Consider the following 15,397-nt stretch of genomic DNA (forward strand, 5'->3'; position numbering starts at 1 on the left):
TCCATTGGTTAAATGAGATAATATCTGATATCTATATCATCTATCCATATCATGATATGATAGATATATATCCTGAGTGGCTATCCAAATAGGTTTGAATTCAAATTCAAAACCCATTTGGATAAGGTTCAAAAGGTTCTATGTATATGTTAATTAATGTGTGTAAAGATCCATTTCTTTTACTGCTCAAATAATGGTATATGTAAGGATCGATTAATTAACCTCGTAACTTTATTCTTGCTCATGTCTAGTTTTGTTGCTTTGCTTCAATTCCTTTCACTTGTACATTTTTTTATAATAATTTCATAATTCAACATCTGGCCTAATAGATCAACTAATTCGGGACATAAGTCTCACCGTCCGATTAGGGATAGTAATGAATAACCTACCTTGTTAGTATCCATGGAGATCCAACTTAAATACATGGGTTTTCACCTTTTTCCTTACCCATCAAGTCAAGTAAGTGGTGTTCTTTAAATCTCCATCGGGGATGGGTCGAGGATGGGTACCCGCCCATTTCCCCATATGGTTACTCTCTCTCAATAATTTATGGAACAAAGGAATTATTGGAACCAAGGAAGACTTCTCTTCCATTCTATTTTGAGCATACAAAAAAGCCTTCTCTTTTCTAATCGAATCTATAAAATCCTAATTTATCATTGTGATTAATTTAATTGACTGATATAAATAATCTTTATCGATTGTCAAATCAATTATTGTTGCTTTTATATAATAGTACCATTTTTCTAATTTTCTATATTCCACTGTTTGATTGATTTTCAAGGCTTTGATCGCCATTTGTGTCCCAATCGAGAGCTCACTGCTTTTATATTTCTTGTTTTCTATTTAATGGTGGTAGGGTTCTGAATGTCCAGCAAAAGACTTTTTTTTTTACTTTTTTTTTTAGTTCCATTGTTGTTCTACCCTTCAATAATTGGTTGAATGGATACATATATATATATATATACGTGTATGTATATATTTGTATTTGCGATTGAATTTGTTGTGTGTGTGTGTGCACCCTTTTTTTTAAAAAAAAAAATTAATTTTGGCTTTGTTCGTTTTACAACTTCTAAATCTCTTCTGTGTATTTCATACCAAATGTGAATTTGCTTTCGATTGTGCTTCTAACATTGCCTTTCTTCATTTTGAATTACCGATTTGTCCTAACTAAGGCTAGTTTGTTTCAAACTAAAATGTCAAACAAAAAGCAAATGAAACATTTTTTAGTATCATTATTTATTATCAATCCAGAAAATTAGTTTTTTTTTTGGGGGGGGGGGGGGTTCTATTTTAAAATTTTAGAACTTCTTGAAGTTTGTTTTCCCTGTTATAAGATTTGTTTCATTTCGAGTTATGCCTAGGCTTTATTGATGAGAAGATGGTTTATTTATATTTTTATTTATTATGGTTTATTGATGGAGTGGGTAGTCTCCATAGGAGATGGGGAATGGAGAATGGGGAAAAATTAATATAGGGGAATGGGGTTAGAGAATTAATATCCGTCTCATTGCCCCTCATTGCCATCCCTACGTCCGATATAGATTCCCCATTCCCTAATTGAACGATTTGATAGATTAGTTGAGTGGCACAACGGTATTCACCAAACTTAATCTGAAAAACATCTTATTCGACTCCAACCTAGAGATGAATGGAAAACTCCTTCGAAACTCTTGAGGTATATGAGAGGTAGGTCATGCCGTCTCTAGTACCGCAAGCACTACAAGAATTTTTACTTTTGGTGACTTAATTTTTAGTCTCCAAAAGTCAATTTTTAGTCACCGAAGGCTTTTAGCAACTAAATTATTTGGTCACAACAGTAGTCGCAGAAGAATTGTCGGGAAAGGTAATTTTCGTCGCCAAATGTATTAAATTGCCGACTAAATTTTTAGTCGCCAAAAAGTTTGAAACAAAATTAAATAGCACATGTTCGACGACCAATTTTTTTGGTCGCCAAAAGCTTCACTTATTGTTAAGGACTAATCATTTAATTGAGAAAAAAAAAAATTTAGCTACTAAATATATTAGTCGCCTAAAGTAAATACTTGTGTTTTGGCTACGAACATTTTAGTCGCCTAAAGTCAAAAAAATTGTCTACTAAAAGGTTAGTCACCTAAAGTGTTATGTTTTTTACTACTAAAATTTTAGTCGGCAAATAATGTGCTTTGGCTACTAAACATTTGGTCGCCTAAAGTCCCACATTTTTCGCTACCAAATTTTTAGTCGGCAAAAGCTTTTTTATTCTTCAACATTTGTTTTCAGTTACGAAATATTTTAGTCGCCAAATGTTCAATTTTTTTTTTGGCTACAAAACTTTTAGTCACCCAAACTATTTTCCCAATTTTTTTTTAGTTACTAATTGTTTAGTCGCCAAAAACATAATCTTATGTTTTATCACAAAATTATAATTTCTCTACAACCTATCTATATTCCATGCAACCTGTAATACATATATAAACGAAATGATACAAATACTATATATCAATCATTCCACAATCTGCATATGTATACAAAAAATGAATAACTTTAAATGTCAAAGTCCATACAAACCAACTATTGTCCAAACTAAAATAATAATTTCATACAAAATATAGAATCATCCAAAAATCAAAGCCCTCCGTATATAAAAATATATATTTACTACCATGCAAAATGATCATTTGGCATGGTACAAATTACCATCGTAATCTGTACCACAACAAAAGGTGATCTATATGTAACACGACAAAAATTTTTCTATATACCATGACAAAAGGTCATATCTATGTACAACGACAAATGGTCATATATGTATCATGACAGAAGGTGATCTATGTACCACGCCAGTAATTATCAGTTGGTTGCCAAAAGTTTTCTGTATCGGTAATAGTGAACTACACAAAAATCGAGGATGACAAAAGTATTAGTTGTATACAAAAGTGAAATTTCTTCTCCAAAGAATTATCCACAAGTCCACGCAACAAAGCCATCTACAAAAAACAAACACAAAAAAAAAAAAAAGCATTTTGTTATAAAATATCAATTCAATCAGCCATAGGGAAAAGGTTCTAATATGCGTTTAAGGTAAAACAATCGACAAATGCCTTCTTGAACATAAAAGCATATATATATGTATCATGCAATATTTATTCCAACCAACAGCACAAACAATCTATTATGTTATTTCTTCATCCTATTTTATACAAAGTCAATTATTAGAATATGTGGATGTTATTTTCATAAAGTTGTCGCTCTTTAAATTAAGTGTTAGGCGTTTTTCGAATAAGTGTAAGGCATTTTCAGCTCTAACTCCCAACCTACGGGTCCGAATTAAATTTCGTCTGTTGTCACAGGTCCTATTTGTCACGGGAAAGCTGTCCGTGACCGCCATACTAAGGTTCGGGGACTGTTTTGAATATTTGGACCCGGAGCTCCATTTTTCAACTAAGTTTAAAGCGTTTTCGGATCTAACTCCCAACCTACGGGTCCGAATTACATTACGTCTGTTGTCACAAGTCCTATTTGTCATAGGGAAGCTTTCCGTGAGAGCCACATGGTGGTTTGGGGGCTGTTTTGAATTTTCTTCCCCGGAACGCCCTTTTTCGACTAAATTTAAGGTATTTCGGCTCTAACTCCCAACTTTCGGGTCCGAATTATATTCCATCTGTTGTCACAGGTCCTAATTGTCACGGGGAAGTTGTCCGTGACAGCCATACGGTGCTAAGGGGGCTGTTTTGAATTTTCGCCCCCGGAATGCCCTTTTTCGACTAAGTTTAAGGCGTTTTCTGCTCTAAGTCCCAACCTACAGGTCCGAAATACATTCCATCTGTTGTCATAAGTCCTAATTGTCATGGGGAAACTGTCCGTGAAAGTCATATGGTTGTTCAGGGGCTGTTTTAAACTTTCACCACTGGAACGCCCTTTTTCGACTAAGTTTAAGACGTATTCGGCTCTAACTCCCAACTTACTGGTCTGAATTACATTATGTCCGTTGTAACAAGTCCTATTTGTCATGGGAAAGCTATCCGTGAGAGCCACATGGTGGTTCGGGGGCTGTTTCGAATTTTTGCCACCGGAACACCCTTTTTCGACTAAGTTCAAGACGTTTTCGGCTCTAACTCCCAACTTACGAGTCCGAATTATATTTCGTCTGTTGTCACAGGTCCTATTTTTCATGGGGAAGCTATCTGTGACAACCACACGGTGGTTCGGAGGCTGTTTTGAATTTTCGTCCCTAGAACGCCTTTTTTTTATTAAGTTTAAGGCATTTTCTGCTCTAACTCCCAACCTATGGGTCCGAATTACATTCCGTCTATTGTCACAAGTCCTATTTGTCACGGGGAAGCTATCCGTGAGAGTCACACAGTGGTTCAGGGGTTGTTTTGAATTTTTCCCCCCGAAACGCCCTTTTTCAACTACGTTTAACACGTTTTCGGCTCTAACTCCCAAACTACGGGTCCGAAATACATTCCGTCTGTTGTCACAAGTCCTATTTGTCACGGGGAAGCTGTCCGTGAGAGTCACACAGTAGTTTGGGGGCTGTTTTGTATTTTTACCCCTGGAATGTCCTTTTTCGATTAAGTTTAAGGCGTATTCGGCTTGAACTACCAACCTACGGATCCGAATTACATTATGTCTGTTGTCACAAATCCTATTTGTCATGGAGAAGTTGTTCGTGAGAGCCACATGGTGGTTCGGTGGCTGTTTCGAATTTTCGCCCTCGAAACGCCTTTTTTCGACTAAGTTTAAGGTGTATTCAGCTCTAACTCCCAAACTACGGATCGGAATTACATTCCGTCTATTGTCAAAAATCCTATTTGTCATGGGGAAGCTGTCCGTGAGAGTCACATGGTGGTTCGGGGGCTTATTTGAATTTTAACCCCCGGAACGCCTTTTTTCGACTAAGTTTAAGGTGTTTTCGGCTCTAACTCCCAACGTACGGGTCCAAATTACATTTCGTCTATTGTCATAGGTCCTAATTGTCATGCAGAAGCTGTCTGTGACATCCATACGGTGGTGAGGGGGTTGTTTTGAATTTTCGCCGCCGGAATGTCATTTTTCGACTAAGTTTAAGGCGTTTTCAGCTCTAACACCCAACCTACAGGTCTGAAATACATTCCATCCATTGTCACAAGTCCTAATTGTCATGGGTAAACTGCCCGTGACAGCGACATGGTGGTTCGGGTGCTGTTTTGAAATTTCACCCTTGAAATGCCCTTTTTCAACTAAGTTTAAAGCGTATTTGGCTCTAACTCCCAACCTACGGGTCCGAATTACATTATGACTATTGTCACAAGTCCTATTTGTCATGGGGAAGCTGTCCGTGAGAACCACATGGTGGTTCAGGGGCTGTTTTGAATTTTTGCCCCCGGAACGCCCTTTTTCGACTAAGTTTAAGGCATTTTCGGCTTTAACTCCCAACTTACTGGTCTGAATTATATTCTGTCTGTTGTTACAGGTCCTAATTGTCATCGGGAAGCTTACCGTGACAACCATATGGTGGTTCGGGTGCTGTTTTGAATTTTTGGCCTTGGAACGCTCTTTTTCGACTAAGTTGAAGGCGTTATCTGCTCTAACTCTCAACCTACGAGTCCGAATTACATTCCGTCTATTGTCACAAATCCTATTTGTCATAGGGAAGCTGTCCGTGAGAGTTACACGGTGGTTCAAGGGCTGTTTTGAATTTTCACCCCCAGAACGCCTTTTTTCGACTAAGTTTATGGCGTATTCGGCTCTAACTGCCAAACTACTGGTCCGAATTACATTTCGTCTGTTGTTACAAGTCCTATTTGTCACGAGAAAACTGTTCGTGAGAGCCACATACTAGTTTGGGGGCTGTTTTGAATTTTCACCCCCGAAATGCCATTTTTCGACTAAGTTTAAGGCTCTAACTCCCAACCTACAAGTCCGAATTACATTCCGTCTATTGTCACAAGTCCTATTTGTACAGGGAAGTTATCCGTGAGAGCCACACGGTGGTTTGGGGGCTGTTTTGGATTTTCGCCCCCGGAACACCCTTTTTTGACTAAGTTTAAGGTGTTTTCAGCTCTAACTCCCAACGTACAGGTCCGAATTACATTCCGTCTGTTGTCAGCTCTAACTCCCAACCTACAGGTCCGAATTACATTCCGTCTATTGTCATAGGTCCTAATTGTCATGGGAAGCTGTCCATGACAGCTATACGATGGTGAGGGGGCTGTTTTGAATTTTCGCCCCTGGAACGCGTTTTTTCGACAAGTTTAAGGCATTTCCTATTCTAACTCCCAACCTACGAGTCCGAATTATATTCCGTCTGTCGTCACAAGTTCTATTTGTCACGAAGAAGCTGTCCGTGAGAGTCACACGGTGGTTCGGCGGCTGTTTTGAATTTTCTCCCCCGGAATGCCTTTTTTTGACTATGTTTAAGTCGTTTTCAGCTCTAACTCCCAACCTACGGGTCCGAATTACATTCCATCTATTGTCATAGGTCCTAATTGTCATGGAGAAGCTGTCCATGACAGCCATACGGTGGTGAGGGGGTTGTTTTGAATTTTCACCTCTGGAACGCCATTTTTTGACTAAGTTTAAGGCGTATTCGGCTCTAACTCCCAACTTACGGGTCTGAATTACATTACGTATGTTGTCACAAGTCTATTTCTGAAGATGTGCTAATTAAGGTGTTTTGTCAAGGTCCTATGTTTTTTTTTTTAAGTTTATCATTTAATGAAATTCCATTGTTGCTATAACATAGGAAATTTGCATCATTAAATATTCTTGCTGCTCCTCTTGGAATTGTTTTTACATAATTAATTAATTAGTTAATGAATTAATGTGTTATTTCTTTTTTCCTCTTATTTTTATAATGTCAAAATAATTCCAAGTGATCCAAAACAATAACGTCAATATGTGAAATTTTTTTGTAGAACTTTTAGTATCATGAATAAAATTCTTCTTACCAAATACAACGATGACCGTCTGAACCCTGCAACAGAGTTGTGAGTCATAAAACCATGTCGTTCATATGATTAAGTTGTTCTTGTTGCGCCTCCCTTGCTTTTTTTCCTTCTTCTACTTGTTTCATTATCTCCTCCCGTGCTTTTTTTCCTTCTTCTACTTCTTTCAAATGTTTTTTCTAACACGGTGGGACAGTGACGACAACTTTTTCTAACACGCATTTTCTTTCTATACAGATTCATACACTAATGAGATAAAGTTAAAAATATTGGTCAAGGCATTCTTTCGACTTTTGAAAAGTAACAGGTTTTGAAACAAACAAGTCCATACCATTTGCGAAACACTCGTCTGCACTCTCTGCCAATGTGTTTGTTGTCATCTGCAATTACACCACCAATACTCATCAATGGATATACATACAAATACAAGGATATTCGTTAGGAAGAAAAGTTACAAATTTTAGAACTGGTATTATTACTTGCAAATGTCAGACGTGCATATATCTTGTCTTCCAAAATGACATTCATTGGGCTTGTCTCAAATTTAACCATCATTTTCTTTTCTTTTATGTTCTTTTGTTTGTAATGACTTCCCGACATTTACTCTAAGTCAATGTAAACACATTAATGCTGTATTGAGCAAGATTCTCATAAAGTATACTGGCTACACATGGAAAATAGGGATTCAAGTGCTTGCAGCAATGATGGGCATCCTCTTTTTAGATGAGTTAAATTTTTAATCATTTGGAGGCACAAATTGCTCAATTCCTGCTTTCACTGCAACATCCCAATTACCAGTTTCCTCAAAAGAACAAATTAGTCTTGTGGCTTGAAGGCCATCCATCACTGGCATGCATACATCCTGCACATGGGTACACCTTCAATGTATTAGGATAAGACTACAAATCTATGTGACAATGTTCAAAAACATTTAAATGAGTTGCAGGGTTTGTTTATACAATTAATCTAATTCCCAAGACAAACTCCTCCGAAAAGTTTTGTGAACATGTAAGTATATTAAGGAAGTTGTGGGATGGACATCTACATTGAACTATTGGCTTTGATGGACAAAAAACTACTAAAATTTTGGAGACGTAAAAAGGGATAAAAAGTAAAGGAGAAAGCAACTATAGGCTTTGATAATGAAGAAGAGGAGAAATAAGGCAATCAAAATGATGGCACAACCAATGGCAAACCATTTCACCTAGCAATGTAACAACCATTGGGATAAGCTCAAACACTATCCTCATCTTAAATTGAAGTCTGAAAAAGAAAAGGATATGCATAACAAGTGATTAAAATGGTAACTAAAATAATAACCATAATAGAAAACATTTTTTAATTCAAGGAAAGTTACCATTAGAACGAGATCATAAGTACAGGACTGAACTGCACGTATAGCTTCAACTCCATTATTCACAACATCTATGGTATGGCCCAACTACTTCATCATTGACCGGGTCACCATCACATTAATCTTGTTATCTTCCACAAGAAGGATCTTAGGTTTCAACATCGATTTGGGAATTTCTGGACTGTTGCTAGAACTGCACTGGGTGCTTCTATTAGTTCTCTCCCACATCTCACTTGCTTCTTGGGAGTCTATTGGCTTTATCGTTTCCCCAATATTGCTTTCCTTTGAAGGGTGGGTAGAATTCATATCAGGATACTGGAATTTACCATTTTCTTTATTGTGAGACTGTATCTCACTATCACTACCAACTGTAATTTTCTTAGCAGAGTCTGGGCTGTCCCTCATTGAAGATTCATGTTCCAATGATGTAATAGCACCATCAACCGAACAAGCATCCTCTAATGAAGTTACCTATTTTATTGCAATGTTGCTAGAGGGAAATGAGTAGGAATCTTCTAACAAACCATTAGGTTTGTATGACGCATTAAAAGCAATATTGTTTGGCAATTTTTTAGCCCTACCAGGATCACTAGAAGCAAAAAGAGAACCCAAAGTGCGTGGTTGAAATTGAAAAAATTCGAAACTTGTATCATCATCGTTGGCATCATCCGGAGCATCATGATCAGCCATATCTAAGAGTTCATCAGGATCATCTGAATTATCAGCTACAGGTGAAACCCTGTATGGTAGTATAAATGTAAATGTAGATCCATGGTGCTCTCGGCTGGAAACACTGAGATGACCTCCCATGAGCTCAACCTATTTCATACGCATATGAATGTGAAGAGTAGTACATCAGCTAAGATAGTTTATATCAAAACGACAAAACGAAAATTCATGTCTCCATATAAAATGAAAGACAATTTCAACTTCAAGCTGCAGATAGACTGGAAATTCACATAGAAAATTTATGTCAAATGATGTGGTATGGATGGGCGATAGGCTTGGAACAGGTCCGAGGGGAGAAGAATAATTTAGAATGAGATGCTCAATTTCAGTAATTTTAAATTTCTACTGGATTTCTTGCATGTAAACTACCTACTCTCATATAAAAAGTGATATAAATTGCAGTTTCTCACCAAAGGAACAGATATTTCAAGAAGAAGATTAATGTGATTTAGTGGAAATGTCTGCCTATGAATATAATGCTTGTGGTTAATATAATTGAAACAGATATGCCTTCTAATGCCCATTTCACAGTACAGCATGAACCCTGCTCTAGAAAAGTAAAAAAAAAAAAAATCACCAGTTGTTTGCAGGTTGCTACGCCTAGCCCAATCCCACCATACTTCTGTGCTGTGTCTGCACCTACTTGCATGTATTTCTTAAATAGAGTAGGCAAAGCATTCTCTGTTCCATTGAAATGAAAAGTAGGATTCTAAGAAATAGCAGAAAAATAATTAATAATAATCCGTACTCAATGTTTCAAAGCATATTTCAAGATGTGAAATTACCTGGTATTCCAACTCTCGTATCATAAACATTGCAGCATATCCATACTGTTAGGTTTTTATTCTTGGCAATCTCGTTTGACAAAACTCCTTTCAGTTGTAATTTTATTCGCTCTTGTATTTTAGTGAGGATATGAGTTTTAGATGCGAATCCAACCCGAATTATGCCTTGCAGAGAAGTTTGTGTTGTTAATACTTTCAAGATTGCCACTTCACTGATTATGACGGGGATCAAGCTGCCCGGTCAGCTCGCGGGGGTCCAGGGGGCAGCGCCCCTTGGTGGGTCCGAGGCAGCTCCACGGCGGGGTCAAGGGGCAGCGCCCCGAAGCAAAATGCAAAAATGCATTCCAAGTTGCCTGTCCGCTCAAGCGGACATTCCCCCGCTCAAGCAGAGAATGCTGAGTTCCAAAAGTTTATTCGCTTACAAAAATACTGGATGTTGTTTTTTCCCGCTCGATCGGAACTTTCCACGCTCTAGCGTAGGTCCACTCGAGCGGCCAATCTGGCGCTCGAGCTGAGATCGCGGGACAATTTTCTATAAATACGTGTTTCAGTCCAAATCTAGGATAACTTCTCCAGATCTTCTTCTTGGGTTCTAGGGTTTATATCTGGGGATATTTTGCTAGTTTTCTTTGATGTTTTGATTGAGTATTCAACTCATAGTTTAAAGAGTATACATCAAAGGATTATTTGTTTGTTCTACATAAAAGAGAGAGTTGTTCTTCGGTGGATTCTGAAGAATTCGATCCTGAAGCTTTGGTGGATTCCGGAGTGGCTCATCGTCAAGAAAATTCCGAGGTGAAGACGGGGTTGGAAGAGACACATAGAGGTTAGTTCAATTCGGGCGTGGATTCGCTAGGTAATTGAGAGTATACCTGTGTAATTCCTTTATATCTTCTTAGTGGATTGTTTTGTGGCTGTTGCTCGTGGTTTTTTATCACAATTGGAAGTGTCCAATTGTGGTTTTTTCACGTAAAATCGTTGTGTCGATTTGTCTTGATTGTTTGATTGGGATTGTTGTTTACTACTTAAAATTGATACATAATCACAAATCAAGATCTAGGGGATTTCTAGATTTTTCACATACTATTGTTTCATCTGGCTGAAGGTGGTTCTCTTCACCTCCATCTATTCGAGGCCCCATTTCTAACTGGGGTTTTGGGTTCGTCACGAAGTTTGTGGTTTTTGTAAGGACCTTCTCCGTGTTTTTCTTCATGAAAACCTTTTTGATCACAGCAACTTTGATACAATGATACGCATTTATCTAGTTCGTGTACATTTACTGAAACTGTTGACCTGTCTGCAGTGATCTTCTGATTGGATCCGTCTTCCATAACCGAAGATTGGGCTGGTACCACATAAAGATTTATTCCAACCTTCCCTTCATGGGTAAACTTGATTGCATTGCCGGAAAAATAAAAACTTAAAAATTTGAAGCAGAACTAAATAATGCACAAAAGGTGCAACAAAACCAGAAAGCATGTTGCATATTCATTTTAGTTGTGACAAATGCTCATATTCACAGTGTTGTAAAGAGACACACTACTCATTGTTGATCATCCTAATCTAAAGTACTGGGAGAAGTAGATTGGTGTTACATTGTCATTGCATTTAAGAAAGCAACTTTTGTTAAATATCATGGATAAAGTAAAACATTCTCACCTCAAGAAAGGAATTATAATTTTCTTTTTAACTAAGGAAAAAATAATATGCACCTTAAGTTACAAATCTTTCTATAGCATATGTCACATAATTGTTCAAAGGAACAATTCCTTGGTCCTCTTGTCAAATATTTCACAAATCCAGGGAAAACAAACATCATGATCTCTGTTGTCTTTTATTATGATACAATCACTTTCTAATCATATCAAATAGGAATTTCTAGAGGATCAACTATGGGAGCAGAATGTTACATATGGAGCATAATGTTGGACAACCAAGTAGCAGAAAGTGTACAAGGCTCTAAACATAGCTAAAACCATCCATATAATCTACAAAGGAGAATTTGAAACAAGACATTGGACATCACTTCTCTCTCCTTCCATGACTTGCTTCAAACAAGACATGAGCTCTTCTCTCCTCACAATCCCTTTCCCATCCTCCTTAGCTCTCACACCAACCTCTCATATCTCATCTATAACTTAGCATCGGTCAACAACTGGTCCAACCATTTGGGTACCCCAACCATTGGACATCAAATTTTGTTTGTTCATCAAACCCATAAAACTCAAATCAAACCAATTTTGGACATGAAGAATAACATAATTTCATAGAAATCAAACAATTCAGCCAAACCCGTTTACGAAATCAACACAAAATTAAACTAAAAAAATCATATAAACCCTAGATGAAGTGTGAGAGATGGGGAAATAAGGGAAGGGAGAGAGAGAGAGAGACAAAGAGATGGCTCGAGAGAGTGAGAGTGACACATAGTTTCTTTGTCCGTCAAACCCATAAAACTAAAATCAAACCAAATTTGGACATGAGGAATAACATAATTTCATAGACACCAAACCCATTTACAAAATCAACACAAAATTAAACTAAAAAAATCATATAAACCCTAGATGAAATGTGAGAGATGGGAAAATAGAGGAAGGGAGAGAGAGAGAGAGAGAGAGAGAGAGAGAGAGAGAGACCCAAATCGACAAAGAGGGAGAGGACCAAGAGCGATAGAGAAAGAGGGACAAGAACCTATGATTTGCGGCAGTGGAGGTGGTGATTTCTGACGGTGGCAACATGCGACGGTGAGGTGGTGACCGACGGTGGCCAACGACGGTGAGGTGGTGACCGTCAATGAGCGTGCGTCTGGTTTGGTGTACTGGTGGTCTGTGTGTTTGTGAGATAGAACAGACAAAAGATCGGTGAAAGAAAGAGGGAAGGGCGCCAATGTTTCCCTCTAAAAAAATTCCCAACCTTTAGCGACTAAATAAAAATTGGTCGGCAAATGTAATCAATAGCGACCAAAAGTTTGTAGCTATTTGTTTAATATTGGCTACTAAAAATGTTTTTGTCGGCAATAACTACCCATCTACGACTACAGTGTTTTAGTCACTGATGGTTGCAATAAATAAGCCTATTTTTGGCGACTAAAAGATATTTTGGTCGGCAAAAGGCTATGTACGCCGACTAAAACCAAAATTAGTAGCCTAAAATGTAAACAAATGCTGACTAAAACTTTTTTAGTCGCCTACTGGCATTTTTAGAGACTAAATATTTTTTGAGTCGCCAATAACTAACATATGGCTACTAAAAAAATTTAGTAGCTAAAAATTAAATCATTGCTGACCAATAGGATAATTTGTCGGTAAAGGGCTAACTTTTGGCAACTAAAAATGTTTTAGTAGCCAAAAGTGGTCACCAATGGTGCAGATTGTTGTAGTGAAGTACATTTATGCGAGTCATGAACAAGATTTTTTGCCCTTTCATTGGCAAGTTCGTTGTAGTATATTTCGATGATATTTTAATTTATAGCCCTAATGTTGAAATACATCTCACCACATTCAAAAGGCCTTTACACTTTTGCCAACTAAAAATTTTGTTGGTAAAAGTCTATTTTTAGTCGATAAAAATCTTCTACGACTAGTTTTTTTAGTTGCCACTTTGGTAGTGAATACATAGTCAGCAAAAGTAATTTCAAACTAAAAAATTCTTTAGTCGGGAAAAAGAGCATATTTGCCAATTAAACTTTTGGTCATTGAACACATAACTACCGCAGCTAACCATTTTGTACCTGAAAATGTTAGTCACCAAAAGTACTATATTTCCGACCAAATACACCAATTGTACCGTTCCCCGGCCAAAAATGTTAGTCGCCAAACGTAATGTTTACGCGACTAAAACTTTAGTTGGCAATACACCCATTCGCTGGCCAAAAACTTTGGTTGCAAAATTAGTGATTTTACCAATTAATTATTTAGTAACCAAATGTAACCTTTTGCCTACCAACATTTTGGTCGGCAAATGTGAGAGGGGAAACACTGACTAACAACTTTAGTCGGCAAAAGTATTAGCCGTTTTTTTTCTGACCAATCACTTAGTCACCAATTCAATTCTTTTGGTTTATCAAAATAGAAATAAACCATTATTTTAATACCATTTGACCTAGATGATATAAATGGGAAATTTAGTCAAAACCCCTCCATTTGAGCCTTATTTGGTGAAAAGGGCAGCCCAATTTATTTTACTTTATAAACCCCCCAAGGAAGAGGCAGATAATTGAACAAGGACAATGTAAAACAGAGTAACATGTTACTGTTAAACAGTGTAACCTGTTATTGTTTAGATCAATTTCAACAGTAATAAAAAAAAATTTAAGAATTTCATAGTCAATATAGATCTTGTTTGATAGATCATGATGAAAGGATTCTAAAAATACTAATTTTATTAAAAATCGTCATTTAGATCAAAGTTATATTATTTTAAAGTTTAATATTTCAATGATAGTGGTATGTGTTGGACTTTGCAAAAAAAAAAAAATTGTACTTGGCCTTAATGCATTAAAGTTTTATTATGAGGGGGCTTTGACCAAATTTCCCATAAACAATTCATCCAATCCATTCAATATAACTTGTAATAATCAACAATCATTCAAACAAATAAAATACATAAATCATGAACATCCAACAAAATACATAAATCATCCAATATTCCTTAACATGTTTAATTAAAGTCATCAAATATTTTAAGTTTCATCCAGAAGTAATTCCAAACTACATAATTGTCCAATCCAAAATGTCATGTAATCTATATAATCATCCAATATTCACATCCATCTACCATAAAAATTTAAAACGTAACAAGTACTTGTTATTATGTTTTCAATTTTTATCCATACACATCTATCCAAAAACATATAATCCGTTAAAAAAATGTAACAAGTGCCAACTAGTGTTGTACAATTCAACTCCGTGCACGAGTTCATCCATCTGTACAAAAGAAAAATTAAAAAAAAAATTAGGTAATTTAAGCAGAAAATATTTGTTAGGGTGTTAACATGAAGCATCTTAATAACAAATGACAACACAGTGAACCTTGTGCAGTCCGGGTATAGTTTACGTTGAGCATCTTGAACAACTTATCAAAGTTCCGTCCATCCACACTCTCAAAACTAGCAAGTAATTCACCGCCTTCATCATCCATTGCAAAACCCCTACAAACCTCTTCCAACGTAATAGGCAAATCATCATTGTCATCCTATCTTCCCCTTCAATTTCACTATATATGTCATGGTGACCTTCATTCAGTATGAGGGTTTAAGCCATGGAAACATGTTCCCCATGGTGCACCTGTAGAGACCCCAACTTTCGTAATTTCTTTTGAAACTCTAACGTTGAGATTATTACAATTTAGACCTTGAATTTTCACCTTATCGCAAATTTAACCTTTGGATTGAAAACGCATTCCGGACGAAACCGTGCAAATCCTAATTGACCTTGGTAGCTTAGTAATCATTCCTAACACTCTCATACTAATTATTGAACTCTCTAATTATAGATTGATCACTCAAAACCCTAATTTCCAATTTTCATCATTTTCGTTCAATTACTCACCTTTTAATTCAAAGCGGAACAACTCAACCGAGTTATTTTTCCTAACACTATTTCTAAAAAATTCAACAT

The 15,397-nt window shown here is 36.7% G+C and overlaps 1 pseudogene; it reads right to left on the reverse strand.

The window, feature by feature from the left end:
- Positions 1 to 6,987: 6,987 nt before the first annotated feature.
- LOC145823796 (histidine kinase 5-like) lies at positions 6,988 to 11,110 on the reverse strand (annotated as a pseudogene).
- Positions 11,111 to 15,397: the final 4,287 nt, after the last annotated feature.

This window comes from Camellia sinensis, chromosome 4, assembly GCF_055761805.1.
Source record: "Camellia sinensis isolate YWXY chromosome 4, ASM5576180v1, whole genome shotgun sequence".
In the NCBI taxonomy this organism is placed as follows: domain Eukaryota; kingdom Viridiplantae; phylum Streptophyta; class Magnoliopsida; order Ericales; family Theaceae; genus Camellia; species Camellia sinensis.